The sequence below is a fragment of the Trachinotus anak genome, unplaced genomic scaffold (genome assembly GCF_046630095.1).
Source record: "Trachinotus anak isolate AG129_WGS33_773 ecotype Australia unplaced genomic scaffold, CSIRO_AGI_Tana_v1 ptg000009l, whole genome shotgun sequence".
NCBI classification, from domain to species: domain Eukaryota; kingdom Metazoa; phylum Chordata; class Actinopteri; order Carangiformes; family Carangidae; genus Trachinotus; species Trachinotus anak.
Genome location: NW_027273860.1, coordinates 17,085,141 through 17,092,057, shown reverse-complemented (window position 1 = coordinate 17,092,057; position 6,917 = coordinate 17,085,141).

The window sequence follows — 6,917 nt, the reverse complement described above, 5'->3', positions numbered from 1 at the left end:
TACTTTGCTTGTTGAAAGACAGTTTTTTTTGCAGTGTATCATTCTCCTGAGTCTGAAGAATTTGTCATGCTAATTCCTCTGCTCACTGCTCCACTTTCACTGATGTATTATTATGAATGGGCTGTGCATAATGCTTTGGAATCAATACTCGTCTCGTGCGTGTTTTTCAGTGAATACACATAGATCTCCGAGCCCGTTGAAAAGGCTCCTGTCGCAGGTAATCAATACCAAACTGTGTTTGGTCGAACTCATGTCTGAGCCCTTACAACAGAATGCAGGAGCTTTCTTTGTCTCTGGGAGAGGTGAGCATTGTGCATGATCCGCTGACTAAGCTCCATCTGTAGAAAAAAAAAAATAAATAAATAAATAACGTGAAAGGAAACCAATGGAGTGAAAGCTCTGGAAACTTTATGCAAACCAGCACCTCGCTTTGTTGGATCTGAATTGAGCCTTTGATAAACAAAGGCTGTGGGGCATAACACAGTCTGTGAGTGAATGTCCTATCTGGTCAAAGTGAAACTTGGAACTGTAAAACTTTTTAAATCACTTGGATCATAATCACTAGGCGTGTTCACACAAGTCAATATTTGTATCTCTATCTGGATTTGTTGAAGAAGAAACATTACTTGTATTTGTGTTTGAAAAAAAAACAAAAAAAAAACTTGTGTGCTCTTCTTTGTCATGGACTGTTGATGTTAGACTGATGCCCTGAAGTCAGTGGTCTGCCATCACCTATAATGAGCAATAATGGTGAGCGGAATATAATGCAATGAGCTGTCACATTTATAATCCCCTTTTCAAAACATCCATTCTTCATTAATGAGTTTTTATTACTGTCTACCTGCTTATTGTAATACATCATTAATTAGTGGTGGATTTCTAAAATGAGTAATCACTGCAGTTGTGTTACAATACAAAGATAAGGTGAGTATATCAAAATCAAATCAAAATATGCTCACTGTAAAGTATTATTCAAGTCAAATCTTTGTGAGCAGGTTTTCATAGCAGTGGCTTTCTAAAAGGACGGAAAGTAAAGTCTATTTTATTTGAGACTGTCCTCACAAGAGAAAGGACAACGTGTGGTTTTTTAGTCAAAGGCCTGAAATGGCAAATGTTGAAATAACCCCTGTTGCCCTCTCTGTTATGGGCTTTGTGCAACAAAAAGAGGGACAGACATAGCATGATGTTGTTACTGAGCCGCGAAACCTTTGAGAGAGCAGGTCGAGGCAGAAGTTTGGGTCAGCCAATACAAACAATGCTGTTTCCATCCTGTTTCAGCAGTCAGCACTGGTTTCCTTTTTGCTATTTGTTGGCAATGCAGCAAACTGTAGACACAACAGTCAAAAATTATCACATGATAAAGTTGTTATACCTTCTACGTAAGCAAACAGTTAACTCTATTATGCAGCAACACCATCGTTCATTTGTGTCCACCTGATGAATGTCGGTTTGATATTACCTCCCTTATTGCTAAATTTTGGTCTCCACCATTCTGACAAAAATATCTCTGTGAAATGGTCCACTCTTTTCAGCATCTAGTGGTTAACTGTGTGTGTGTGTGTGTGTGGGTGTGTGTGTGTGTGTCTGTTTGCTAGAGCTGGAAACCAGTAATTGAAAGTGTCACAAACTGGGTCAAGGAATGTGTCCAAAAGAAAGTAAATACAATAGTTATGCTTAAAATAAATGTCACTTATTAAAATTACAAACTGAGAATGGAGTGAGTAGATCAGTGTGTCAGCAATGAAAGAAGATATGCGTGTGTCATGTGTGTCAGAACTGCTGAGTGTGGAAACCAAAAAAAAAAAAAAAAATCACCACTACTTCCACTCTTTCCTGTGTGGCCTGTGTGTTGCGTGAGTTATTAAAGGAACAATCCATTTCACTGTGCTGTGTCTCTAATAGCGCTCAAACGCAACATTATTTCTTTTGTCTCTGTCAACACTGCTCAGAGAGTTTGCTCAGGACTCTGGGCTGTGTAAGTGGTTCAACTTCAACCTCTTTGGACATGTACAGAGTGCAAACATAACAAACTGTCCTCGGTTATGACGTCATTCTCTGTCGGCTGTTCAGTGAATCCTCATTGTCAACAGAAACCAGACTCTCAGTCAGAAACCTTGTTGGGTTTGTTAAATGTCAGATCTCTGGAAAATGAGACTTTTTTCAGTCATGATTTTATATTATCAAAGCAATTATATTTCTTTATGCTTGGTTAAGCCCAGATGACTGTTCAGAGGAGGTTAGCACTGAAACTGCCCTCATAAATATTACTGATGATCTTTTACTTTCACTTGATGCTTTCTCTATGCTTCTATTTTATTGGATCACCTTGAAAAGTGGGTGGGCATCAGGGATCCTGTGCTAGAGTGGTTCAAATCCTACTTAGCACACAGACCTTGTTTGGTTGTGGTCAGTGATGCCTCCTCCTGTGGCCCAGCGGTGGTGTTCCCCAAGACTCTGTCTTTGGCCCCCTCCTGTGCTGAACATACATGCTGCCGCTGGTCATTCATACAGACAATATTCAAGACCAGTGTAAAGCAGAGAACATGCAAATGTACTGAATGTCCCACTGAGGAGGCCGATCTTATTAGTACAATGCTAAAATACAGTGCTGAATGTCCCAAAACTTTTTCCACCTAAATGAAAAAAAAAGAAATCATTTTATTACAATCAAATTATTTTTGGTCCAAAATCCACACAGGTTGTACAGATCCATTTTTGCTCAGTGGCTACAAATGTAAAACCTGCGGCCAGTGATATTTGACAGTGACCTCACGTTTGGAAAACTTAAGTAATTCAGTCATGGTTCAACTGAGAAGCATCTCAAAGATCAGATCTTTTCTCTCAACCTGATCTTGAGAAGGTCACACATGCTTTAACATCATCTTGGTTACATTATTGTCACGCATTGTTTTCAGGGTTGGAAAAAAAATAAAAAAAAACAAACATCCCACACCTGTAAGTTGTTCAAAATGCAGCTGCATATTAACAAATATGAGAAGACAGGATCATATCACCTGTGTTTTAGCCTCTCTTCACTTTTTTAGAAATTCACCTTTGGAATTGACAGTAAGATTAAACAGATTACTTTTAAAGCACCTCATTGGCTAGCTCATGGTTATGTGTTTGAGTTAGAAGCCAGAGCACAGAGACAAAAAAATAAATAAATAAAAAATGAATAATGAAATAATGAAAAAAAATCATGGTAATCCCCACAGGTAATGACATTATAAATAATAATAATAATAATAATAATAATAATAATAATAATAATAATAATAATAATAATAATAATAATAATGAGTGTTGTGGATCCTGCAGCTCCAGAAACAGAGACACCTGCAGAATGAGGACAAAGAGAGAGAGAGAGAGAGACACAGAGAGGAGAAGCACAAACTATAGGAGAGAGAATCACATGAAGTAGAGCGATATGAAAAGGGAAGAAAGAGAGAGAGAGAGAGAGAGAGAGAGAGAGAGTCCTTACATTATCATGGCAGTTCCCTGAGCAGCCTAGGCCTATAGCAGCATAACTAACTCTCTTCATCGAAGAAGACCGTTTTAAGCGTGATGTTAAATGTACAGAGGGTGTCGGCCTCCCAAACCCAAACTGGGAGCTGGCTCCACAGGAGTGGAGCCTGATGGCTGAAGGTTCCGCCCCCCATTCTACTCCAGGAACCACAAGTATACCTGCATTCAGAGAACAGAGTGTCCTGTTAGAACAATAGGGACGACAAGCTCTTTAAGATACGATGGTGCCTGACCATTAATGGCCTTGTAGGTGAGGAGGAAGATTTTAGGGAGCCAATGCAGAGAACCTAAAACAGGAGAGATGTGATCTCTTTTTATCTTTCCTGTCAGTACTCACCTATACAGTCTATGGTACTCACGCTGCAGCATTTTGGATCAGCTGGAGGCTTTTCACTGAATGATAATAAAGAATTAGAGTAGTCCAGTCTAGAGCGAACAAATACATTAACTTATTTTTCAGCATCCTTTTGAGACAGGATATTTCTAATTGACGTTTCTGATCTTAATCCAATAAATCATTCCCTGACAGAATAATATTGACAGAATACAGTTTGTGGTGAGAGAAAGAGAAGACACCAAGCAACTTCCAGGTGCTGCCAAGAGTTGGTCGGACATAAACAACAAAACCTGCTCTGTACAGATACACAGAAGGAGAGGAGACAGGACTGAAGCAGGCAAGATCCCCAGTTTGGTCAGGCAAGATCAAACTCACTCAAGTCACTTTTTTTTTTTAGCAAGGAAAGCTGATTTTGGGGGCCTTAAGTTTACCTCTCAGGCTTTCCAAGGCAAATACTGTAACACTGTAGAAACAATACGTAAAAAAAGTAAACAATACTTTAAAAGGTGTCACTGCCTTGTCAAATACACAGTAAGAGGCAGTGACACATAAAAAACAAACGAACCAAAAAAAAAAAAAAAACTTAACTTCAGGTGGCTCACCATTCCACTCCACTCACCCTCTCTCCCCTCTGCTTCCCCCACCTGCCTCCCCCCTCCTTACGCAGCAGTTTGTTTGTTGTCTCCCTTCTTTTCATTCCATGGGAAAATGGCACTACAGGAAGGACATGGGAAAACTAATGAGACTATCAATTGCTGTTTGTTTTTTTTTCACCTGCCGCAATGCAGAGACACAGTGTGATTATAGGTGGGGGAGATCAAGGAGCTGGGATGGCAAGAGGTAGAGGATGGGGGGGGGGGGGGGGGGGGGGGGGGTAAGGTGAGTATATCAAAATCAAATCAAAATATGCTCACTGTAAAGTATTATTCAAGTCAAATCTTTGTGAGCAGGTTTTCATAGCAGTGGCTTTCTAAAAGGACGGAAAGTAAAGTCTATTTTATTTGAGACTGTCCTCACAAGAGAAAGGACAACGTGTGGTTTTTTAGTCAAAGGCCTGAAATGGCAAATGTTGAAATAACCCCTGTTGCCCTCTCTGTTATGGGCTTTGTGCAACAAAAAGAGGGACAGACATAGCATGATGTTGTTACTGAGCCGCGAAACCTTTGAGAGAGCAGGTCGAGGCAGAAGTTTGGGTCAGCCAATACAAACAATGCTGTTTCCATCCTGTTTCAGCAGTCAGCACTGGTTTCCTTTTTGCTATTTGTTGGCAATGCAGCAAACTGTAGACACAACAGTCAAAAATTATCACATGATAAAGTTGTTATACCTTCTACGTAAGCAAACAGTTAACTCTATTATGCAGCAACACCATCGTTCATTTGTGTCCACCTGATGAATGTCGGTTTGATATTACCTCCCTTATTGCTAAATTTTGGTCTCCACCATTCTGACAAAAATATCTCTGTGAAATGGTCCACTCTTTTCAGCATCTAGTGGTTAACTGTGTGTGTGTGTGTGTGTGGGTGTGTGTGTGTGTGTCTGTTTGCTAGAGCTGGAAACCAGTAATTGAAAGTGTCACAAACTGGGTCAAGGAATGTGTCCAAAAGAAAGTAAATACAATAGTTATGCTTAAAATAAATGTCACTTATTAAAATTACAAACTGAGAATGGAGTGAGTAGATCAGTGTGTCAGCAATGAAAGAAGATATGCGTGTGTCATGTGTGTCAGAACTGCTGAGTGTGGAAACCAAAAAAAAAAAAAAAAATCACCACTACTTCCACTCTTTCCTGTGTGGCCTGTGTGTTGCGTGAGTTATTAAAGGAACAATCCATTTCACTGTGCTGTGTCTCTAATAGCGCTCAAACGCAACATTATTTCTTTTGTCTCTGTCAACACTGCTCAGAGAGTTTGCTCAGGACTCTGGGCTGTGTAAGTGGTTCAACTTCAACCTCTTTGGACATGTACAGAGTGCAAACATAACAAACTGTCCTCGGTTATGACGTCATTCTCTGTCGGCTGTTCAGTGAATCCTCATTGTCAACAGAAACCAGACTCTCAGTCAGAAACCTTGTTGGGTTTGTTAAATGTCAGATCTCTGGAAAATGAGACTTTTTTCAGTCATGATTTTATATTATCAAAGCAATTATATTTCTTTATGCTTGGTTAAGCCCAGATGACTGTTCAGAGGAGGTTAGCACTGAAACTGCCCTCATAAATATTACTGATGATCTTTTACTTTCACTTGATGCTTTCTCTATGCTTCTATTTTATTGGATCACCTTGAAAAGTGGGTGGGCATCAGGGATCCTGTGCTAGAGTGGTTCAAATCCTACTTAGCACACAGACCTTGTTTGGTTGTGGTCAGTGATGCCTCCTCCTGTGGCCCAGCGGTGGTGTTCCCCAAGACTCTGTCTTTGGCCCCCTCCTGTGCTGAACATACATGCTGCCGCTGGTCATTCATACAGACAATATTCAAGACCAGTGTAAAGCAGAGAACATGCAAATGTACTGAATGTCCCACTGAGGAGGCCGATCTTATTAGTACAATGCTAAAATACAGTGCTGAATGTCCCAAAACTTTTTCCACCTAAATGAAAAAAAAAGAAATCATTTTATTACAATCAAATTATTTTTGGTCCAAAATCCACACAGGTTGTACAGATCCATTTTTGCTCAGTGGCTACAAATGTAAAACCTGCGGCCAGTGATATTTGACAGTGACCTCACGTTTGGAAAACTTAAGTAATTCAGTCATGGTTCAACTGAGAAGCATCTCAAAGATCAGATCTTTTCTCTCAACCTGATCTTGAGAAGGTCACACATGCTTTAACATCATCTTGGTTACATTATTGTCACGCATTGTTTTCAGGGTTGGAAAAAAAATAAAAAAAAACAAACATCCCACACCTGTAAGTTGTTCAAAATGCAGCTGCATATTAACAAATATGAGAAGACAGGATCATATCACCTGTGTTTTAGCCTCTCTTCACTTTTTTAGAAATTCACCTTTGGAATTGACAGTAAGATTAAACAGATTACTTTTAAAGCACCTCA